Here is a 12,674-nt window from a genome sequence, read left to right as displayed (position 1 = left end):
AAAGGTGTATGGGAAGTATACCAGTCAGCTGTTTTAGTAGGTTGTAAATATTCTAAAACCTCCCTGGCTTATACAGCAAGCTTGCTTTCTTACTCATGTTCTATGTCCTTTAGGCATAAGCTACAGCTCTAGCTAGGCCTTTTTCATTCTGGGACCCAGGCTGAATAGGAAGACCCCTTTTGGGAAGAGCATTTCTCATGGCAGAGGAAAAAAGAGGCCTGATGAAACTAGTGATGACTCTTAAAGCTTCTGCTTAGATGTGGCATGCATCACTTTTGTTCCCCTTGCATTGGTCAGAACAAATCTTATGGCCCAGCCTGATACTAAGGAGGAGGAAGGGTAAGGCAAAATTGTACAATTCAGTATAAGAAGTAGATAGTGTGGCCACACATACAACTATACGTTGATCCCCATCCCCACCCCTGGAATTTTGAAGGGCCTGCTCCATCATCTCCTGATTTTCAGTGTTATTGAATAGTCTGATGCTGATCTGATTCCCATTCATCTGTAGGAGACTTTTCTTCCTTTCCTCTGGAAGCTTTTAGGATTTCCCTTTAACCCCCACTATTCAGAATTTTAATGATGATTTTTCAGGTGGTGTGGATCTTTGTGCATTCATTTTGCTGGTCCTTTCTTGGGTCTTTTCAATGTGGAAATGTATATCCTTAGTTTCTGGGGAATTTTCTTATTTAATCATTTCCCCTCTGTTTCTTCATTCTGAAGTTCCAGTTACTTGGATATAAGACCTCCTTGAATGTTCCTCTACTTTTCTTAGCTTTTTTTCTCTTGGTCTTTCTGTTCTACTTTTGGGAAGACAAGTATTTTAATCTTCCTCTTCCCCCTTTTCACATTTTGATGATCGAATTTTCAATTTTCATTAATTTCCTTGTTTTCTGTCTCTCCCTTTTTCATACTGGCCTGTTCTTACTTATGGATATATATCTTTGCTCTTATCTCTCTGAAGAATGTGTGTGTGTTTGTGTGTATTACATATTGTAAAATATATGTGAGGTTTCCTTCTATTCTGCATCATTTGTGTTTTCTCTGGGTTCCTTTTTCCAATTTTTTGAAGCCTCTCTCATGTTAGAGGCTGTCCCTAAATGTCTTGTGACACTTGGCAGTCGATTAATATTTAAGAGTGGAGCCCTCAAAAGCTGAATGGAAGTGTTGGATGGAAAGGCAGAGCTTGTCAACTGGTGTGCTTCACTACAGAGTGATTGGCAGCAGTTGACTTTTTGTTGGAGGACATCCAAATGCCAGTGTATAGAGGAATTTCCTCTAGTGACCGTCACCCATGGAAACCTTCAGTCTACCTGCAAGTATTTTGGGATTGGAAGTAGGCCGGCTAGGTTCCTGCCATTCCATTATATTCCTGTCATTCACTTGATCCCTCTATTTTCTTTTAGGTGCTTCAACCCACCCTCTACTTTACCTGATATTCCTAGTGCCCTGGTTGAGTCTGATTTGTTGTCTTCAAAACTATATCTCTTGGGTCCTGGGGTTGAAAGGAATGGAAGGAGTAGTTACTTGGCTAGCTGCATGGATGAAGGAAATGTGGAAGCCCACTGACCCTAACTCCAGTGGTACCTGGTATTTCTAAGCCCTAAGCTTCTCTAGGATTCTTTGGGGGGCAATTGGCTCACTTTTTATTGGCATTTCCTTCTGCAGGCACTTAGATTATCATTTTGTCTACTGTTCTAAATTGACATACCTTACCTTAAAAAAATCTGTGGATACTTCTCATCTACTACGTCTCCTTTCCTGTTCTTCAATCTGGGTGAAACTTTGCCTCTTGCTCTCTTCTCTCATTGTTTTTATTTGTTTCCTTTTATTGTTTTATTTGTTTAATTTTAAGTCCTTTATTATTGTTTAAATAGGGATTCCTGAGAGGGAGAAAGAATGAATGAGTATCACTTGTGGTCATCCTGCCATATTTAACCAGAAGTCAAGCTGTGGAAGAATTTTAAAATGTAGTTTTGTTTACCTCCTGCTGAACTAAACATGGCCTTAAAATACACCCTTGGGGGGCGCCTGGGTGGCTCAGTGGGTTAAGCCGCTGCCTTAGGCTCAGGTTATGATCTCAGGGTCCTGGGATCAAGTCCCACATCGGGCTTTCTGCTCAACAGGGAGCCTGCTTCCTCCTCTCTCTCTGCCTGCCTCTCTGCCTACTTGTGATTTCTCTCTGTCAAATAAATAAATAAAATCTTAAAAAAAAATACGCCCTTGGTCTCCTAAATGAAAATAGCATTATACTTGGATAGGTGACATGTTTTCACTACCAAACTTTAAAGATGAAACTTAAATATTGATGGAAATTAAAATGTCTCGCACTGAGCATGGTAAATGAGTAAATGAATGAATCATTGAAGAAAAAGGAAAGATACTGTAATGGCTAGTCTTGGTTTAATACTTCAGACCCCCTCTTTACCCTCCCTTCCTTGCTCTGGGGCCCTGGAAACTGGCTTCGATGGACCAAGTCACCCAGGTCCCCTCATCCTCCAGTTTCTGATGGGTTTGGCCAATGCGGGAAGGAAGAGGATCAGAAAGTCAGGAAGAAAGGGCTGTCTGGGCATTTATTTCTCTATCTCCCTGTCTTCCAGGTCACAAATGGCAGGGATCGTGTCCCTCTACCTATATCATACCTTCTGTTGGGCTGTCCCTTTTGGACAGACTCAACTTTTACCAGGCCCTACTCTATTTCTCATTTCAGGCCCAAGGATGGTATCAGCTTCTTGCTTTGGGCCCAGGCCTGCTGCACAGTCTCTTGTTGGTCCCCTTCACTCTGCCCAAACCTTTAGTTACATCTTTTTAATGTGCTCTCTGTTGCCTGCCAGGACCCTGGATGACATAAGCCCTCTAGTAGAGCTAGAGGCATCATTTAGGTACTTTTGGACAAAGTACTCCACTTGATGGCCCACATTTCTTTCTGTCTGAAAAGTGCTGAGGTGGAAAATGGTGGTCTAGTCTCTGGTCTGAGAGCCCCTTCTGGTTCTGACATCCATACTTCTATCTGAGGGAGCCCTGATCCGTAGTAAGCTCTAGCTCCAGTTCTCTCCTTCTGATTGTGGGCAGTGGCCATTCTGAGTGGCAGATGATCACCAAATAATCACTTTCTTATTTTGTGAGGCAGTTTGCTGGAGTGAAAGAATATAGACTTTAGAGTCAGACCAGGGTTCAGAATCAGGCTCTGACACTTTCTTACTAAGTGACCTTGAGTACATGACTAAACCTGTCTAAGTGTCAGGTTCTTCATCTGAAGATGAGGGGATATGGTAGGCACTGTTAGTTACCTATCTAACAGGCATCTCCTTCTTTGTTAAAAAATGCTGATTTCCATCAGGCACATAGCTAAACTTTTAGTTGGATGTTTGATACTTGCACCTGGTGGTAGATTTCACTAGTGTTTACTAACATCTGCTTCTGCCCTTCTGTGAACATGAAAGACTAACTTCCAAGTCCTCTTGTAGTTAGTTGGGGCTGTGTGATGAAGTCTGGCTAATGAACTGTGAGGGAAAATGACCTGTGTTGCTTCACGGCTGGAGCTGAGAAGAGCAAGTATGCAGTCTCACATCTCTCCTGTCCCTGCTGGCAGCTAGCAGTAGCCTTCCTGGCAGAGCCTCCATCAGCCAGGGTCGCTCAGTGACTGTGGGGAGCACAGATGCTCCTCGTCTTGCAGAGAACAGGTAGCACAAGTGAGAAGTAAACTGGTGTTTTTGTTAAGCCAGTGATATTTTGAGGTGAATTTGTCGCTGAATACACAGCTGAAAGCATCCCTGTAGGCAAAAGACATTATCTTCCTTGAAGGCTTGTATGGGTCGGACTTTCTGGATTTGATTCCTAATTCTGTGATGTATAACTAATATGACCTTGGTCAAGTTACTTAACCTTTGATGAAGTCCCAATAGTTCATTTTCACTTTTGTTTCCTTTGCCTTTGGAGACATGTCTTGAAGTTGCTGCAACTGATGTTGAAGACGTTACTCTTTATGTTCTCCTCTAGCATTTTGATAGATTCCTGCCTCACATTGAGGTCTTTTATCCATTTCAAGTTTATCTTTGTGTGTGGTGTAAGAGAATGATCAAGTTTCATTCTTCTATATATAGCTATCCAATTTTCCCAGCACCATTTATTGGAGAGACTGTCTTTTTTCCACTGGATATTTTTTCCTGCTTTGTCAAAGATTATTTGACCATAGAGTTGCAGGTCCATATCTGGGCTCTCTACTCTGTTCCACTGGTCTATGTGTCAGACAGTACTATCTTGTCTTGGTGATCACAGCTTTGTAGTAAAGCTTGAAATCAGGCAACGTGATGCCCCCAGCTTTATTTTTATTTTTCAACATTTTGTTAGCAATTCAGGGTCTTTTCTGGTTCCATACAAATTTTAGGATTGTTTGTTCCAGCTCTTTGAAAAATGATGGTGAAATTTTGATCTGGATGGCATTGAAAGTATAGATTGCTCTGGGCAGTATAGACATTTTAACAATGTTTATTCTTCCAATCCATGAGCACGGAATGCTTTTCCATCTTTTTGTGTCTTCTTCAGTTTCTTTCCTGAGTGTTCTGTAGTTATTCAAGTATAGATCCTTTATCTCTTTGGTTAGGTTTATTCCCGGATATCTTATGGTTCTTGGTGCTATAGTAAATGGAATCGATTCTCTAATTTCCCCTTCCATATTTTCATTGTTAATGTATAAGAAAGCAACTGATTTCTGTATATTGATTTTGTATCCTGCCACATTACAGAATTGCTGTATGAGTTCTAGTAGTTTGGGGGTGGAGTCTTTTGGGTTTTCCATATAAAGTGCCATGTCATCTGTGAAGAGAGAGAGGTTGACTTCTTCTTTGCCAATTTGGATACCTTTTATTTCTCTTTGTTGTCTGATTGCTGTTGCTAAGACTTCTAGTACTATGTTGAACAGTAGTGGTGAAAGTGGGCATCATTGTCATGTTCCTGATCTCAAAGGGAAGGCTGTCAGTTTTTCCCCATTGAGAATGATATTCATTGTGGGTTTTTCATAGATAGATTTCATCAAGATAAAATGCTTCTGCACAGCAAAGGAAACAGTCAACGAAACAAAGAGGTAACTCATGGAATGGGAGAAGATATTCACAAATGACAATACAAAGGGCTGATATCCAAGATCTATAAAGAACTCATCAAACTTAACACCCAAAAAACAGATAATCACATCAAAAAATGGGCAGAAGACATGAACAGATACTTCTCTAAAAAAGACAACAAATGGCTACAGACACATGAAAAAGTGTTCATCATCACCAGACATCAGGGAAATTCAAATCAAAACCACATTGAGATACCACTTTACACCAGCTAGAATGGCCAAAATTAACAAGACGAGAAACAGCAAGTGTTGGAGAGGATGTGGAGAAAGGGGAACCCTCTTACACTGTTGGTGGGAATGCAAGTTGGTGCAGCCACTTTGGAAAACAGTGTGGAGATTCACTAAGAAATTAAAAATAGAGCTCCCCTATGATCCTGCAATTGCACTACCGGGTATTTACCCCAAAGATACAGATGTAGTAAAAAGAAGGACCATCTGTACCCCAATGTTCATAGCAGCAATGACCACAGTTGCCAAACTGTGTAAAGAACCAAGATGTTCTTTAACAGATGAATGGATAGAGAAGATATGGTCCATATATACAATGGAATATTATGCCTCCATCAGAAAGGATGAATACCCCACTTTTGTATCAATATGGACAGGACTGGAAGAGATTATGCTGAGTGAAATAAGTCAAGCAGAGAGAGTCAATTATCATAGGGTTTCACTTACTGTGGAGCATAAGGAATAACATAGAGGACATGGGGAGATGGAGAGGAGAAGGGAGTTGGGGGAAATCGGTGGGGGAGACGAACCATGAGAGTCTTCAGATGCTGAGAAACAAACTGAGGGTTTTGGAAGGGGAGAGGGGTGGAGGGTTAGGTGAGCCTGGTGGTGGGTATTAAGGAGGGCACATATTGCATGGAGCACTGGGTGTGGTGCATAAACAATGAATCTTGGAATACTGAGAAAATGAAATTTAAAATAAGTTATTTAACCTTTGTATGCCTTGGCTGCCTCATCTGTAGCACAAGGTTAATAATTCCTCTTTCCTCATGGAATCTGTATTGAAGAAATTATTATGCATGAAACACAATATGGCCTGGCTGACGGAAAGTACCATGCAGTGCTTGCTGGTGGAGAGCACAGATTTCGAAGTGTTGTGCACTGTGCCTGGCTCTCATCAACAACTGGCACTGGTACCTCTATTGCTGTTGTAAGGATTAGAATAACCTACATGAAGTCCCAGCACTTTGTGAGCATTTCTTACAAGGTCTCCAATATTTGGTGATTGGGCTTTTGTACTTATGCCCTGGGTAGAGGCCCCTAGTCTGTTGCTTCTCTTAGAATGATAGAAGTGTTGCTCTCTAAGACTTCCTTTCCACATAGTAGGTAGTTAAATGTGTGGATCTCAAAGGATGTTTCTGAATACAAAGTAAAGAAGACATTGAAGTGGCAGCAATACCTTAATTAAGCAGGAAAGGTGCTCATCAGAACTGGTGCTGTTGGTAAGTTTGAAGGCAAAGCAGCCACACTCGTGAGAATCTGTGCCTGGATAATGAATATTTGACTGCATGTGTCATTTAGAGTCTTTAAACACTGTATGTCTGTGCTCTTTATTTTGTAGATGATGGAACTGATCCCAGGCAGAGGAAGGGGCTGGTCTGGGATGACACAGTCAGTCAATAGCATGGGCAGGACTAGAGCCCAGGTTTCTGGACTCCCAAGAGCACTGCTAGGTAGAAAAAATGATGTTTGGTCTTTTAACAGTTGTGCCATTTGGAAACTAATCTTGGATTTGATGAGAAAATTAAAGTAAATCCGCTTCCTACTCTGCCCTCTGCCCAGCTCATCATCTGTTTTGTTGATGCTGGTTAGCTCATGCCTTTGAATACATCAGAAGTGGCTTGAATTTCTCTTTCCTTTGCTGTCTGTTCATTGGCTGCAAGAGTGTCCTGTCCATTCTGGCTTTTGCATGGGTTGCCCAGAAGCACCATGGGCTTTGCTTCTTAGCCAACTAGAGAGAGGCAGAAATGAAAGAGGCTTGCCACTGTGTTTCCTTTGTATGTGTTTCCTTGGACACAAACACAGGAGAGGAGTTTCTACAGAGCAGCCTGTCTCCTACCCATTTTGGATTTTGCTGGGGCAGGTAGCTGAACTCTTTAAGGAAGTCTGGATTTTCTCTGTCTCGGGAAATTACTGATACCATCAGAGCCAGAAGGAGGTGAGTAAAATGGAAAAGAAAATTCGAAAGAGTCATGCCAAGATTCAAATTTCCAACCCCACCCAATTTTCCCCCAGCTCTCCTTTCAGCTGTGAATTGCTTCCCAGGAAGCAGAAAACAATAGTCTACTGATTGAATTTCAGTCTAAACTCTAGGCAATTAAAGGTGAGGGAAGTAAAACCTAGTTACATTTACAATCAAAGTCCATATATCTCCATTGGGAGGCAGAGTCTTTGCGTATACTTTGCAAGGTGGGTCTGATTCTGAAGCCAAACTTGGAAGTGCATTTGTTTTGGTAACTATTCTCTTGCTTCTAGGCGGTCTTTCTGGAGTTAATCACTTCTACAAAAGCACAGAGGTCTTATAGTAAAGGAAAGGAAAAGCATATTAACTGTAATTGGACTGGATCCATATCATGAGAGCTGGGAAAATCTGAGATCTTGGGATAAAGGGAAAGCCAGTGGACAGCTGGATTTTATGGTAGGAAACATGGGTTAAAGACTCAGTTGTTCTGTTCTGATCCCTGCTCCCCACCTGACGGGAGAATTTAAATTTTGTCTACTTGCTTAGCTTTCCAGAGTAGATACTGCATCGTTTAGAGAAATAGACCCATTTATCGGAAGTTCTCTCTGTGTGTAACACTGTCACTTGTGAGTCATCTTTATCTTTCTCTGCTGGCTCTTTCTCCTATCCTTCTCTCTCGCACTCATTCCTTTGGTCAGTAAATATGTACTAGAGGTCAACTGTAGGCCAAACATGGCCCAGCCCCATGGGTATAATGGTAACTAAGATAGGTTCCCTCTCATGTATTGCTATGCAATAAACCACCCTCAAAATTTAGTGGCTTGATGCAACAGCCATCTTTCCATATTTCATAATTCAGGAATTTGGGTAGGGCACAGCTGGGAGATACTTGTCATTGAGAGAGATCACTCCGCAGTATTCAGCTTCTCTGGTGGGCCCACCACAGCCTCACTCATATGTTTGCTGCCTTGGCAGGAATGGCTGGAGGACTAGGCTCTGCTGGCCCTGTCAACCAGAGCACCTACATGTGGCCTTACCAACAGAATGGTCTCAGGGTGATTGGAGTTCTTTGGTGGCACTGCAGGGCCCCAAGAACTAGTATTCTAGTGACCCAGGTGGAAGATGTGTGGCCTTTTATGATTCAGCCTCCGATGTCCCAGAATGTCACTTCCCCTGCATTCTCTTGGTCAAGCAAGACAGCAAAGGTCAACCCAGATTCAACGTGAGGTGGTTAGATTCCACTTCTTAGTGAAAGAAATCACAATGACTTGGCAGCCATCTTTAACATCATGGACAGAACTGCTCTCCCTGAAGGGATTTATGTATTTTTGGAGCTGGTAGCAGACTTGCCAACAAATAATCCAGAGACCCAGGCTGCTTTGAGGAAATAACTAGAAAGTCTATTGAGTTGTATAGTGAATACCCTTTCATGAGTAAACAGCAGAGGGTCTGGGGTTGTTCCCTTGTGCTCTCCTGGAGGCTTCCTATGACCACACCAATAATCTCTTGCTCAGCATTCCACATCACACCAGCAAACAACCAAGTCTGTGGGCTAACACGTACTCAAAAGGAGCAGTGCCCAGCCATGTGTGTGATCACAGCTGCTACCATCATTCTGATTGGTTAAACCCGAAGAGACTCTTAACTGTAGGGAACAAACGGAGGGTTGCTGGAGGGGAGGCGGGCAGGAGGACGGAGTAACTGGGTGACGGGCATCAAGGCGGGCACTTGATATAATGAGCACTGGGTTTTATATGCAACTGATGAATCACTGTATGTTAACTAGAATTTAAGTAAAATAAAATTAAAATTAAAAAATCTAGTTGTTTGATTGAACAGAGGATTTGCTAAGTAATTACTAACTAGGTATGTCCAGTCAGAATATTGGCATCGTTGTTCCATCTACTGGGACAGTTCCCCCTCTTCTTTATTTTGCTAATTTTTACTTATTCTTTAGAATTCATTGTGAGGACTCTCTCTTCGTGGACAACTTTTCCTGACCACCATCATCCCAATTGGACTCAAATGCCTTCCTTCAGACTCCGTTAGCCGTCCCTTCCCCTGGCCTATCTCCATCATTACTATACTTACTGTATTTTATTGTAATCCTTGATTATTAACTTTGCTACTGCCTCCCCAAACAGAGCTGTATTGTTAATGCAGCAGACATGCTTAGAATGGGAATGTCAGCTAAATATCAGGTCCTCTCTGAGGGAGCTACCGATACTGGGATGATTCAGACTGATACGGTCACTCCCTGCATACATGGAGCTCCCAGGTAAAGGCAGATATTGAAAGAATCATCACAAATGCATTGAGTGTTCCCCAAAATGCCCAACTCTGAGTCATACAAGTAATGATAGGGACTGTACCATTGATCCTGTTGTTGCTATGATGCCTGGCATAAAATAGAAAATAGTACCTTAGTAAATGTTTATTAAGTGCATGAGTGAGTGTTATTGGTACATTAGTTAAATATGTAGATAAAGTTATATGAGCACAGTGTCATTTTTCTTATTGTTAGAACCCCCCGCTAAGATTTTACCAGGCTAGGCCACGATTCCTTTCTTTAAGAAACAGTGGGGACAGAGCCAACATCTGGGCCTAGTCCAGCCCCTTTCCTGCCAGCCAGATTATGCTTACCTCTGCGCATCCCTGGCTCAGTCAGATGTCTGGGGCTGCAATGTGGTACCCCTTACACCAACGTTTGGTTTTCTTCCTTGTTAACTTTGTTAACCTTTGACTTCAGCTATCATGACCCTGTTGATGGATGAACCTTAGTTTACTGCTACCCATGTCTTATCCCTTGGAATAATTCGTGGTAGCCCTTGACAGGGGACCATATGACCTAAACCAGTTCTGAACAGACACACTTGCCCTCTACCACCTTCTGGTGGACCTAGATGAAACTTGATCTTTTCTGGGAGGCTTTCCTTCTAGAATTGGCTTTCCCTGCTAAGAATATGACATCTAGATCCAGGTTCTTAGAATAAAAAAAAAAAGCACAGTTTTTAGAATCAGACATAATCAGCTTTGAAGAGACTCTTCTGCTTGCTAGTTATATCCCTCTGAGCCTAATTTTGTCATCTGTAAAAATGGGGTAGTGTTGTTGTAAGTGTAGCCTGCCATGTAATTGCTGAGAAAATGATAGTTCCCTCCCATGTTCTATCATGGTGTATTGACTTTTGCATTCAAAGCAGACATTACTGATGCCTTTCCCTTCAATATGTCATTTATTTTAGGACATTTTCCTAGATGGTGATGCTGATTTTCTTCTAGGGCCAGTCTTAACCACACCATTACCAGAGTTTCTGAACTCTGGTCACATGGTATACACTGTATTTGTCACCAAGATAGGATTGAGTCATCATGTAGATATAAGTGGCCATCACCTTAAAGGCCCATTGTTGCAATAGATTTTCAGAAAATTTTATCAGATCTTTTGCAAGAACATATGCTTAATGTACACTAAGGAACCCAAATATCAAGTGGTCCATATTAGGGTTTTCCAGAGAAACAGAAGCAATAGGAGAAATTCCACTATCTGCCATCTGCAAGCCAGAGACCTGCTCAAGCCAGTAGTATAGTTTGAAGACCTCTGAACCAGAAAGCTAATGGTATGGATTCCAGTCTGAGTCTAAAGGGGTGAAAACCAGGAGTGTCAAAAGCAGAAGACTGATGTCCTAGCTCCGTTAGTCATATAGAGATCAAATTCAAGGTTCCTCTGCCTTTTTTTTCTATTCAGGGCCTCCATGGATTGGGTGATGCCCACCCACATTGGAAAACACCATTTGCTTTACTCAGTCTACCAATTCAAATGCTAATCTCTCCCAGAAACACCCTCATAGACACACCCAGAAATAATGTTTAATCTGATATCTGGTTATCCCATGGCCCAGTTAGTCTGACACATAAAATTAACCATCAAACTGCCAAAAAACCTTGCTTGCTACCTGCCTCACCTTTTGCCCAGCCAGGTATCCCCAGTTACACATGTAGGCATTCAAATCAAGCTTGCTTAGAATTAATTTTCAGTAACACATGTAGGGAATAAATACAGGTACCTGCAATTTAGGCAGGATCAGGGTCAAGGCCTTAGGTCAGGACAGCCTTGCTGGTCTTCTGGCCCTTGAGTGTCTTGTGTTATTCCTGCAGCATTTTCACTATTCACAGTTGCTGATTTGTCTCCTTTTTATGTGCACTTTTTTGGGGGTAAAATAAGACACACATAATAAAAATGCAAATAAAATAAGTTTATTCAGTGAAATGCAAGCCATCCTCTCCTAGATGATGCTGTGTACCCTGGTTGTCTCCTCCAGATGTAATTGCCACAACCTTGAGGCTCCCTCTAGAGTGAGTCCGTATACTCATAAGTATAAATGTAATACTTGTGTGGTCTTAGGGCTTCCCGTCTGGCTCTGCCCACCAGTCTGTGTGTCCTTTGGTGTTCTGGTCATTTCTCTGGAACAAGCCTTCTCTGCTTCCCTGTCATGACTTCATCATTCTCTACTTTTCACCTGCTCTCCACCTGCTGCCCTGACTTGCTAAGACCTTGATCTGGAAGAGGAAGAAGTAGAATATATCATTTAGAAAGACAAAAGCATTTCTAGTTTCTATTTCCATTCTATATTGTCTAACCCTGCAAAATTAAATTACGCCTGTTCATCTGCTACTGACTCGCTGTATTCCATGAGAAAGCCATTTGCATTTTTCTTCACAACAACATCTTTCTCTTCAGGATGCTGTGGCAACTAATGTTTTAAAATTCTCAGAAAAAGCCATAATAATAAAACCTTCCCATCATAAGCATAAGCATCTAAAAATTGAATAGAGACCAAAGCATAGAGAAGTATTATTAAAGAAGCTAAATAGTTTACAAACTCAGCAATGCCACATTGAAGATTGAATCCAGTAGACTGGGAATTCATTTAGGGCACATTTGCATTCTGTGTTTCCAGACATGGCCACATACACAGTTCACCAAATGCATCTCCCCAAAGTAAGATACAGTGAGGTATTTGGAAAATGGTAGCATCACACAGATAGAGGAACAACTGATTCTGGGGAGGTGATAAAAGCCTACAGAACATTGGGCTAGACTTTGAAGGATGAATGGGAGCTTTTCAGTTGGACAGGAGTGGAGAAGGGCATTCTAAGCAGAGTGAAAACTATGAGATGAGTGCAGAATCGCAAAAGGTCCCTGGGATATCCTGACAATGGGGACAAGTCCGTTTTGACTAAGGCATGGAATGTGTAGCTGCAAAGACAAGCTAAAGACCGGCTTTGGAAGACTTACATTCTATGCTAAGAAATTTTGATATTTTTTTTACGAAATAATAGGAGGGCACTGGAAAGTTC

At 41.8% G+C, this 12,674-nt stretch overlaps 1 long non-coding RNA gene across 1 annotated transcript in view; it reads left to right on the top strand.

The window, feature by feature from the left end:
- The first annotated feature begins 6,041 nt into the window (after nt 1–6,041).
- LOC123388454 overlaps nt 6,042–12,674 on the top strand; it is a 182,600-nt gene continuing 175,967 nt past the window's right edge. Inside the window, exon 1 of the long non-coding RNA XR_006602981.1 lies at nt 6,042–7,292. This is a non-coding gene — a long non-coding RNA (uncharacterized LOC123388454). The remainder of the gene's footprint in view (nt 7,293–12,674) is intronic.

This window comes from Mustela putorius, unplaced genomic scaffold, assembly GCF_011764305.1.
Source record: "Mustela putorius furo isolate JIRA1106 unplaced genomic scaffold, ASM1176430v1.1 tig00003899_pilon_pilon_pilon, whole genome shotgun sequence".
NCBI classification, from domain to species: Eukaryota; Metazoa; Chordata; class Mammalia; order Carnivora; family Mustelidae; genus Mustela; species Mustela putorius.
This window is presented reverse-complemented; position numbering and strand designations above follow the sequence as displayed.